This window comes from Netta rufina, assembly GCF_964035555.1.
Source record: "Netta rufina genome assembly, chromosome: 2".
Classification (NCBI taxonomy): Eukaryota; Metazoa; Chordata; class Aves; order Anseriformes; family Anatidae; genus Netta; species Netta rufina.
The window spans coordinates 16,947,808-16,960,258 of record NC_140124.1 but is presented as its reverse complement, the minus strand read 5'-3'; the positions used below and the strand labels follow the sequence as shown (position 1 = coordinate 16,960,258).

General features: G+C 39.1%; 1 protein-coding gene across 2 annotated transcripts in view; it reads right to left on the bottom strand.

Annotated features, from left to right (window-relative positions):
• MPP7 (MAGUK p55 scaffold protein 7) overlaps nucleotides 1-12,451 on the bottom strand; it is a 148,108-nt gene that overhangs the window by 47,904 nt on the left and 87,753 nt on the right. The window lies entirely within an intron of this gene.

Sequence of the window (12,451 nt, the reverse complement as noted above, 5' to 3'; positions counted from 1 at the left end):
TATGTTTTTTTCTTCTATTTATATTTTGAGAGCCATAAGATTAAAAATACCTCCAGTAACCCTGACTTTTGAACACAGCTCCTTATAAGTTTTAAAATTCTCACTATTAAAAAAATCTCTATGTAAGCTCTACTTTTCGGAAATATCTTGCATTTGCAACTCTAGAAAAAACATTTTAGAAAATAGCAAGTTAAACAAAGATGGAAGACAAAGGACAAAGAAACAACAGAATCCCTTTCTTTACCTAATTGAAAAACAGTAAGATTAGAAAATTAAGTAATTAATAGTCAAGGTTTTAGAAATAAAGTTTGTGAGTATTCCAACTAACCTTCAGGAAAGCAACCAGCTGCAGCAGATTAAGACACTGCCAATCCAGCTGCTCATTACCTTGCTTCTGGTGGAGATTGCTGTCCTGGTAGCAGAGTCAGCAAAATGCAACAGAACGGCCCATGACTTTGCTGTCAGTCCACAGCTTGGATCACCAGCACAGGCCACATTTCCTGGCAGCTCGGTTTGATAGCTTGAGTTGTATCGGGTGAAAATGACATTTTCCCACCTCTTTGCTTTGTTTTGGTGATAGTTACTTCTACCGAAGCTGGAATGGAGAAGTACATAGGAGGAGAAGGGAAACTTCACCTGCAAGCAGAGAGGCGTGCCCCTCAACCCTTATGGCTCTTATGTTAGAGGGCTGCAGCCATACCTAATTTTCCTTTGTGAAAGGTGACAGAAGAAATACAAAAAGAAAAACTGAAAACGTTGGTGGAAAAATTATTCAGCACTTGATTTATGAGAGTAACTTGTGTAAAGTTAAAACCAAGTGAGTGAAGCCATCCAGAGATACCAAAGAAAAGCTGAAAGAGCTGGGAAGAGACTGAATCCACTGAAGGAGGCTGAAGGCAGCAGAAAGCCGAGGCACAATGGTGATGGCATACGGGCTCTGGGCACAAAAAAGGAATCAGAGAATCGCTGCAGTGGAGGCACCTATGAATGCCATCCCCTAGCTCCACTCCCCAGCAAATGGGCAGTACAACAGCCGCTAGAAAAGGGCAGCGTGGGTAACCCCAAGCCTGACCCAGGGCAAAGGCCACAGGAATCACTGGGTACATGAGTGACAAGAGGGCAGCAGGCGTCTGAGCAGGCATCTGAGCTAACGGGAGAGAGCAGTTATGGCAGTAGAACTGAGCCTGGCTAAAACATGAGGCATCATCTAGAAGCAAGCAATAAAACTACAGGCAGCAGAAACTTGCTTGTGCTGCTGAAGTGAACAGAGTATGGCTGGGATAACAATGTAGTATTTCTTTTCTGGCAGTAGCAGCAGTGTGAGTTCGCAAACTCCAGTAACCATGTCCCAGGCAGCAAAGGATTAAAATTCCTTCCAAAGGTGCAACAATCTAAGCAACTTTCCTGCAAGGATCAGAGATTTTCTACTCTGAATAAAATTCCCCAAGTTAAATACACATAGTACGTGATATTAAAGAAATCGGTTAACTTCCAAAAAAATGAACATCTTTTACCTTTGCTGCTGAAAATCACTTGCACTATTCGATCAACGGAAGCAAAAAACCTTTGACATTGATAGTAAGAAAACTGAAATAAAGTCCTTTAATTGAAGTATGATTTTCAATTTGTAACCAGGAAACCAACGGATGTATTAATTCATGGAAAAAAAAAATCATGGTTAATTTACTTCTTTTTTCAAATGTTATATTTTCCTATACATCCTCTATAAATGGCCCAGAAATGATACACTGGCTGAGAAGGCAGCAGTTAGGTATGCACAAAAGGGAAGTACTCCATGTGTGTGTCTGCCCTGTCTGTACTTACAACAGGGTTGCCCCACAGTTCAAGCTTGTCCAGCTGGCAATCTGGGGTCACAGGAGTGATTCAAAACATGTAAAACACATCCCATACATATGTGGTTTTGTGTTCTTAGTATCTACTAAATATTAATGTTCTTAGCACAGCAACTTCTCGGTTGGATCAATATTAAGTACATATTACTTTTTCCTTTTTACAATGGTGGACTTTATTCCTGACTATACGAACTTCCTTTCACTCAAGGGTAATTTCCTTGCCTGAAAATGCAGTTTCTTGATTTCAGATTCACCAATCTGAACTGATGGGTTTACCTGCAGCTGGTAGCCAGACAGCAACAGCCAGCAGAAAGCTGAACTTTCTGCATCTTCAGACTCCCGTTTCCTTTCGCTCATTGTTTGGAGCCCCAGGAGACGTTTCCAAAGTTGAACTATCTCAGTGTTCACAGAAGCACGCAGCCTGCCCGTGTCATCTGGTAAAGGTGTTAATATTCTTCCAGATGACAGCCCTATGTTTTTCCTCAACTGTGGATCACAGCAGAATAACCTCTGATTTTAAACCAATACTGAAGAATTTGAACAAAGTCTTTTACATTCACAATGTGATTCACGTAGCTAAATTGTTCTTGACTGTTTTTGAAATAGGGCTTGGTAAAGCCCTATTTAAGTAACTTCCAAGAGCACAAAATACATGGTTTGCAGACTGGAAAATGCTTACACATCAGCACCCTTCCAGCATCTTGGCAATCCTTGATGCGTTCCTTTTTTGAAGAAGTGGCAGCATCCTGACAATACTGAAACAATGGGTTAACAACTGACTGATGGGTCAGGCTCAAAGGGGTATATAGGGTTACACCAGGCTCATAAGGGTACTGGGGTTACATCAGGCTGGCAGCCAGTCATTAGTGGGGCTCCTCAGGGCTCCATTTTGGGGCCAGTTCTCTTCGGTGTTTTCATAAATGATCTGAATGCAGGGCTTGAATGTATACCGAGTAAGTTTGCAGATGCCACTAAATTAGGAGGAGCTGTTGACTCCCTCCAGGGCGGAAAGGCCTTGCAGAAGGATCTTGACAAATTAGAGGGCTGGGTGATCTCCAGCCTCATTAAATTTAACAAGAGCAAGTGCCGGATTCTGCATCTGGGACAGGGCAACCCCGGCTGTACGCACAGGCTGGGGGCGAGAGGCTGGAGAGCAGCCCCGCGGAAAGGGGCCTGGGGGCTGTGCTGGAGGCCAGCTGGCCACGAGCCAGCCGTGTTTATTATGTTTGTTTATTAAACACTGTTTATTATGTTTTGTTTATTAAACGCTGGCTGCTAGTGAGCATTTTCATTTCTACACATCTAAGACAATTGCAACACAGGCTGTCCATTTGACACCAGCTCAGTTATCACTTGAGCTGGAAATGAGAGCCTTTCCAGCACAATCTGATGATTGTTACTTAAATATATTTATGATATATTTACCCTTTCATCTCCTTTATATCATTTTATATCTATGTTTATGATACATTGCGTATTGTTATATGTACGCTCTGTCAGTTCCTAACACATTAAGAGTGTGCCACAACTGCTTTCTAATTTTCTCTGGCTATCAGGTGTGAAAAATCAAGGCTTTTCTTGCTGTTTTTAAAAGGACTGTTTTGCTATTAATTTTGATTTTACTTCTTCCATTACAGTAGCAAAATCATTCCAAAACATATTCTCCCAGAGCTCCCCAACAAAAAAAAAAAGTTTTCTAAAAAAACTCCTTTAAATTATGGCTGCAAGTGGCAATAGAAATACCAAGTTGAGTTCTAAAACTGAAGAATTAACTATAGAACCTATTTTCCCTCTAACAAGGTTGTCAAAATATGCGAGGGAGGGCTTCCCCAAATGGCAGCCTGTTGCAAATGGCAAAAAACAATAATAATTTAAAAAAATCAACTGAATAACCCACCTTTTCACTCATTTACAGCTTGTACACCTATCAGAGAGCATTAAAAACATTATATTTGGGAAGCATAACACTGACCTTAAAATTTCACTTCCTTCCTCCACCAAATCCATAGCCATTCCTCCCTTCAAAACAGCAGTGTGCAACCTCTAGCAGAACACAGGCACCAGGACTCAGAGAGAACAAAGATTAATTTTCAAACCACATATAAGATTAGCCTTCGATCCGTCTATCCAAACAAACAATGGGGACATTTCTATTAAAATAAGTGCATGGAGTCACCTCTGTCTCCTTCTTTCTCCTTGGTGCTCTCTTTTGCAAGTAAAGGAAGGAAAAACTTTGTAGAAGGATCTCATTCACTTCCTAATGAAGTCTCCCCAGCGCTGTCCGTGTCCTTCTCCCCCAGCTTCATGGTTGGTGTGCTCAGGACATCTGCGGGCTATCCACCAATATTTTACCACACCGTCACTGCTTTGTTCCCTGCTTACTGAAAATTTCCGTATATTACTTTGGTGGAAAATAAATATTTCTCTCTCACTGCTGGTATTTGACAGCAAACCACCCCAAATTAAGCATGTTCTTGCTGATTTACTTTGGGGCTCTGATTTTGAAAATGAGCAGTAGGTAACTTCCCAGTTGACATACAAAGAACATCATGGTCCAGCTCACCATATTAATAAAGTTACACTGGTTTTATAGTAAAATCTTTCAATGAAAGAGCACAAATCCTGTAACCAGGCCTATCAGCAAACCTCAGAGAGCACTGACAAATAAATAGTTATAAATCGTGGACAATTATGCTCTCTAAACACATACTGTAGTCTGCGTTACCATACGTGACCATGAATGTTTCATAAAGAGGAGAACAGTCTCCCAGGACATGAGCAAAAACAGAAAACATTGGTTCAGTCAGGAAGACAAATCTCAAAAGGAACAGAGCCAAAAGGTCCTCCAAGTGCTTGGGATGCACTAACAGCACAAATGGAGCTCAGATGTTAACTGACCTGAAATTTGTGTTTGGCTTCTCCAGATGCAAAACCTGAACAGTTGTAGGCAAATTCCAACAATTTCCAGCGGAAAATGTTGACTTTGCAGAAACCGCATATTTCAATGAAAAATCCCTGATGGAAAATCCTCAGCAAGTCTAATTGCAAAGGAAATGGCGGAAAGAGGACAAGGTTTACATTAAGATTTTTTTTAATTACATGTTACAAGAAATGTTTCATAAAATTTTCAAAGAAAAAGCAGTTTTTGGTTTATATTATTATAGCCCAATATTTTCTTTGAGTACTTTGTATGTTAAAAGTTCTTGTAGAAAAATGCCTGCTGCTTCCTGCATAGTAAATTATATTGTCAATTTTTGCCAGTAACTGTAGGGCAGCTTTATAAAGCTCTGCTGATAAAGGCTTACAATGTTTATTTTTTTAACAGAACAAGTAGCACTTTGATCTGAGCAGTCTATTAGGACGCTCCAAATCCAGTAAGCCTCAGATGGCACAGGTGACGGTATCAGCCGTTTATCAAATAAAGGCTAGAGTTTTACAAACTTCTCAGAAAATGTAAGAAAAAACAGAAAAGGATAAGACAACAAGAAAAGTATGCTTCAAGCTATAAGAAGCACTTTTCTTTTTTTTTTTCTTTAAGAAACCTAAACAAATATGGGGAACAGTTATGTGAAGAACACAAACTGCCCTGGTTTCACCGTCTGCAGCTTTAGTTTTGTTTAACTCCTGCTTATATTCTGAAGGAAAGCCAAGGAGGAACGTATTAGATGAAAATGTTTACAAACACAAATTGTTTATGCTTCATGAAATTGGAATTCAAATACATTTCAAATAAATTGCAAATAAAACAGCAAGTGTAAATCCTATATACAGTTTTCTGGCATATGTATCTTCATCATTTCAAGGCAATTTAAAAAAAATTGAAAACAACTTAGTGTAAAGAATCTGTATTTTCTCTGAACAACATATTGAAGTTGTCCATGGATAAATTAATCTGAAAACATTCCCAGTCATACGAGAGTGGTTTTCCCTTTACTCTGCAAGTTATCTTGAGAATACTTCCAAAATTCTATTCATTCTACGGTAATAAAAGAGAAGCCAAGAAAAATACTTAAAGAATGTCCACGGCTTGTTCCATGCACAGCTACAGGTACGGCTCCCAAAGTGTTCCAAATAATTTACATTCTCTTGTACCATGATGCATTGAAGTGATTCACAGTCGTGCCTTGTGTCCCTGTTTATGTACCTGCTTCATGTTTCAAACTAGCAGCTGGCAATCCTTTCAGCGCACATAAACAGAAGATAAACTCTGCTGAAATAGGCAGAACCACCACTGGCATTCTTTGGAGGTTAAAAAAGTTTAATTTCCTCCAGGTCACAAGCGGTATAAACATCCTTCAAAACAGTTTTAGCACCGTGGCAAAGGCTTTTAAAATAATTATTGTTCTGCTTAGTATACCAGTGACCACAAAGGGCATATTTTATACGAACTTAAAACACACTAAATTTACCATAGCAGGGACTTCAAATGATAAATTTCTCATTTTAATATGTAATGATTAGGAATGTAACTGCCTTTATAAACAAAAAGTTAAGAGCAAGTGAGATATGAAAGATCTATCCTGAGTCTGGGTCAAACTGAGTATAATTGGGATAAAATTGTTCCATGGACTAAAAGATGGTCCATCCCTTCTTCTTACAGTCTTTTAGTTTACAACCACAAGAAAGAAGTTCCTAAAAAGTTCACTCCTATAGTTGATTGCTTTGCTTTTTCAGGTTTCATGTAATTTAAAAAAAATAAATAGCAATTATGCTCTTGTGCTATGGCACTGTTCCAAAAAGAACACGTCTTTTTCCAGTTAGTTAGAAAATGAATTGAGAGCTACTATTCATGAAAGCCTTTAAATTAAAAGTGGAAGAGAATTTGAAAGCGTTAAAATACTACATGGAATATGCAAATTAAACCAATGCTGCATTTTGTTTCCTACTTAGTAGGATATTGATTTCTGTGTATAAAGGGCACTAACACAAAAAAGCCACCTTAAAGATTTTGGAGCAAAGAATAAGACAAACATCTACACTGATGAAAAATACCCTGTAAATATATCAGAAATCTAGGAATACTGCAACTTTCTAAATTATTCTTTATTCAGTTCAACTGCAAATACTTATTAAGGGATTTTCTCCCCCTGTATCCCCACTGATGCAAGATCAGCTCTCAACAGAGGAAGTACTAGCTTTACAAGTACCTGTGCAAATTCACCTTCCTTGTTCAAATTAGTATTTGAATGTATCTTCTAAAAATTGTAGAGATTTTTCTGGAGAGAAAAAAAAAAAAAAAAGGTGCACACACATTTTGCCTACTTCCTTCTAAAAAGCACAGAAAATTTTGTTGGTAAATAATACTGGTCTAGGTTTATTTCTGTTTTAGTATGTCATTAAAAGCTGCAGAATGTATACTGAAAAAAGAAGCAAATATTTACAAGAGAAATACTTAAAGAAAAATATTGTTGATATTCTCTACATAATAGGTTAGAACAGTAGGCAGAGTTAAGGTCTAAGTCATGATAATGACATTTCCTTGATATCTGAAGAGAAGACCTTAGGAACTACCTTACACTGAGAAATACAATCTTAAGAATTTTGTTCAGGTTTCCCAAAGTGTACATACAAAATAGTTGCATACAAAATAGTGGGGCAGTTCTGAACAGCAAGTCAACGCTCAACACACTCACCTCAACTCCTCTTTCCAGAGTCCAGAACATGTAGTCATGTTTAAATGACAGAAGGACACCAAACATCCATATTTTAAACTCACCTTTGGTTAAAAATTATACTGAGTCAAAATCCTACCATTGCTCGTTAAAAAAAAAAGTTTAATTTTACTGTTAATGAATAAATAAATTAGAGCATAGGTTAATTCAGCCAGTTGTAAGTTCAAGAAAACAAGTATCTGTCCTAGCAGAATACTGCATGCCATGCCTGCCAAGTGCTCATTGAAAAACCTTCATCTTCCTAGTCTCTTCCATCAGTCTACCTGGCTCTTGTTCTCTTCTATTAATTCTATCTCTTTTCTAATACCTCCTGAACTCACTCACTCTTAGTTTGATCATCTTTCATATTTACTACATCTGCTTTCTTACAGTATCTGTCACTGTGGTTCTGCCACGTGACCGACAGGCAACTCCACTGCCCACTTCTGTTCCCATCTGCTCCCACTAACATATAAAATCATTTTGCTAACTTGACTGTGACAAGCCCATTAAAGTCCAGAATTAAATTCCCTTTTAGAATATACCTTGTGTTAGTATCTTGAATCTCAGTCATCCAATTCATATATTCCAAGCCCTTTAATCCTATATATATTCCAATATTTTCATTCCAATGTATTCAATTGCATAACCATGAAAAATAAAATATTCTGTATCTACTTATCTCACCTAATTTTTCCTCCAAAATGAGTGTTCTCAGACAACAGCAATGCTTCATGAAAAGCCAAATGACTCTATTAACACATCTTTCTCAATTGCACTGGTAGCTACTTGATATATTATCATTTTTAAACTTTCTGCCATAATTTTCACAACTATGTACAGCTCCCTTCTTGACATCCATTCTGTTTCCTATCACATACATTCCTTCAATCTCTTCAAATTATAAACTATTAAAGCCGAGAATATTTACCTCTTTATCCTATTATTCTTATTTTATAAAAGAACACATAGGAGCATCTTCCCTTAAATCAGAAAGATCATTTTCTCATGTATATCCTCATAATATATTCTAGTTTTTCTGTTGTAGAAAATATAGAAAAAAGAAAATGAAGCGTCCTTTAAGAGATGTGTTTAGGGTTATGTCAAACTTCATGTGCGACGTACTTACAGCTCACAATGAGTAACTTTAATGTTGTTGTTAGAACAGCATGCTAAGGGACACTTGTTCCTTACATGGAAAACAGTATGATACCCAAGTTCCTCACGGTGCTTTATTCAACCATGCATACAATCATATAACTTCGATGTAAATCCCTGTCCATCAACAAAACTAACAAAACTGGAACGTAAAACAGAAATCTTGAAAATACAAACCATCTTTTAAATGCTTCCTTCATAAAATAAGCAAGGTAAGCTTGAAGGAGGATGAAAAATAATCTAATTCATAGTTACACGTCAGGAATTATGGAAGTCTTAAAAGTCATTCCAGGAACAGAGAAGAAAGCCAGGAGCAGGTTGCAGTATTCCACTTCCAGCCAGAAGCAGGAATTACCACCTTCAAACGCAGCTCATCACCCTAATTTATACAGAATAGAGGCTTACAGAGAGTAACACAGTTCCATTCCCTGGAGGTTATAACAAACACACCCTCCTCCCCCGTGTTTATAATGAAAGTGGTGGGTAGCTGTTTGGCATAGCACCACACAGACTAATATGCAATTAATCTAAAGCACCAGCTCTGGTGTTGAACAAATGGAAATGATGAAAAGAAGCCCTAACACAGTCAGAATAAAGGCCAGGAGGCAGGGTGTGTGCTCAGCAAGCTTTGTACTGCAGCCACGGGTGCTTCAAGGCCTCGGCTGCCTTGTGGGACCCAAGGAAGAGAGGAGGAATGCAGAGGCTGCTGAACGGCCGAGCACACAGCACTGAAACACACCAAGGGTCTGTGAGTGCTGCTTTTACACTGCCTGGTAAGCAGCTCAGTAGACCTGTTATAGCTGCATACACACACATTTATTACCAGTTACCTTCCTCAACTGGTTTGATTGCACGTTTGGGGTTATAACACACAAGGGCAGAAGATATGCATTGCTGCATTTATGATTTCTGAACAAGAGATAACGAGAATGAGAGATTTTCTGGACTGGTTAAAAATGAAACATTGCATTCAACTCAACTCAAGGTCTAAGGTATGGAAATACTGTTCTACTTGTTGTTAGGTAAAGCATGCCTACTGAATGTAAACTACAAGTCTTTACTGCCCACTGGAATTTAAAAACACCAGACATTGCTGGCCTGCGTCCACAGCACTCTGCAATTGTATTTTAAATCTCCAACACAAATGCAGTATCTTACACGCAGATAAACAAATCCACTTGATTTCTTCCCGGAGCTAAGTGCTCTGCTATACATCCAGTGTTCTGTTTTAATCAGGTGAGATAAAACACAACCACTGTTAGTTCATATAATCGTGGTAAAGGATGTCACAAGAAAAAGCACGCAGTGTAGCTGGACATCGCATCCAGTTTTTAAAAGACCAGCAATACCCAATTTGTTTGTTTGCTTGTTTGTTTTTCCCAAAAGAAAATGGATTCAAAAAAAAAACTTTGGAATAACTTTTAGGACATTTTGAAAATCTCAGGTCTGATAAATGTAAATGTCTCAGAAAAGTTATTTTCTTATTTAAAACATTTTGCTCTGGATGAAAACCACGAAACAATAAAAACTTTATGCATACAATAAAAACTTTACAAATCAGATGCAAACACTCAGAAATATATTCAACAAAACAATATTGTAACCCAAAAAGAGAATATGTAAATATTAATCTAAATCATACAGTTGCTGGAAACCTCTCCCAGTCTTTTTCTGCATGTTAACCAAACCTGTGCAGTTCCAGTCACCTTTCTGGACCTGTCCCTTTGCACAGCCAAACGTCTAGAAGCAGTGATGTGGTGTAGTGAACTAATCCTAGCCGTTCCACACCATGCCATGAACGTGTTACAACAGAGCTGGAAGAAAGTGGAAGCGCTCCTGCTGGCTCCAGCTAGCACTGGAGTTACAAGCCAGGTCAGGAGAGGAAAGTTTCCCCTGCAGAGTAAAACACAGCCAGCTTAAGTCAATCCCAAATTAAGCCATACAATTTTTCAGATAAAGCCTACCCAGCATCACTGGAAAACATGCATCAGTTATCCCAAGTGATTTCAGATGTGTGGAAAAGAGTTGTTCTAGACATCGTTTTGCCCCAGGAATCTAGATGGGAAGAAACAAACCCTCTCCAGGCATCAGCCTGGTGTGAAGGGCTAGAATATCTTCTGCAATGTACCGCATAAGCTCAGATACGACTGAGCAACCTCAAGAGAATCTCACACGAGCAACTGGAAAAACTGAGTCCCAGCTCCTTTGTTCATTTCCCTTCCTGCCCAAGAGAGAGCAGGGGAAAGCATCTAAACCTAAAGCCTGTGACTCCATCCATACTTGTATGTGCACAACGTGATGGAGAGGGCAGTGATGTTCACCCCGTAATGCTTGCCAGGAGATGGTGGATGGAGAAAATAATGGATGGGAGAAGTCTCAGGCATACTGTCAGCTCTTTCCCCTAAGATGCATAAACACTTGCAAGTCATGCAGGACAGGGAAACCTGTGTCTTGTGCTGGCTGAGCCAGGCTGACCATGAAAAGGGCTGAGTACCCTACAGCTGGCCAGTTCCTCCTCCTGTAGCCAAGAAACACATTCGCTAGGTTACTGCACCTGTTCAAGCACATTAACTATAGCGAGGATAAGAAACTTCTCCTAAAATCCCACTAAGATTATCATATTGCATTTAATAACTCAAATGTAACAGCGAGATTGAGAGAGATACAGAGAGACAGCAAAGCGGTGAGGAAACAAGAGAGCTCAAATGAGAGTCAGGGGGGTGAGACAGGGAGAAGGAGAGGGAGAAACGCAGTAGCAGCAAATTAGCTGTCTTCAGACTCACTACACTAAAGCTTCAGAAGTGTGACACGCATGAGTAGTCACTAAGGAAATACCTGCAGGGACACTAACAATCTCTGCAATTTAACGCACCGACTTTTTCTCTTGCAGTAAGCCATTGCCACTGCTTACCCCTTCAGAGAAAAACTGGCTTGTCACTTTGCAAACTAGGGAACAACCAACTGCGCAAAAATCTTTGAAAAGGAGGTACAATTGATCTTTGGTTTAAAATTTTGTAGCCCTTTAAAGATACCACAATGTCAGGTTTTGACATCAGTGTTTTACAGGGAATATAAAGAAGCAACTGTGCCTTACAAAGCGCTCCTTTCCACAGTTTTCCCTCTAAACTCATCAACTGCTTCATTTAATTAGCATTGCAAAACGCACCTAGAGCACGGAATTCTTTGTTCTCTTCACAGTGGAAAAATAACGTGATAGTGTGCATTAACAACAGTACACAGGGGAGGCTCTGACTGGCTACGAGGAAACAATTTTTACTATGAGGATAATTAGGCCTTGGAAAGGGCTGCACAGAGAGGCTGTGGAATGTCTGCTCCTAGGCATTTCCAAGACGTGGTGGGACAAAGCCTGAAGCAACCTGCTCTGAACTCAGCGTTGACCCTGCTTTGAGCAGACTGCTGGACTAGACTTGACAACCTCCCAGGGTCCCTTCCAACCTGAGTGATTCTACGGTTCTATAGTCTACTGACAGTTGCACCACGGATTTTGGCTGAAAGTCCTCAAGATTGTAATTTTTTGAAAATAACATACGTCAGGGACTTTCTTTTTAAGTACCAGGTCACAGCATTTACGCACCATGTGGTTAAATCAATGACATGACTGATGATCTTGTAGCAAATGCACTTTTTACATAAATGTATGCAACGCATGCAATAAAAATTAGCTAAAAAAGAAAAATCAAGCATCTCCTTTTTGGAATATGTGTTGCAAATAAAAAATGGCTTTCCACTGATTTCCTTTTATAAACATCAGTAACAGCATCATAATCC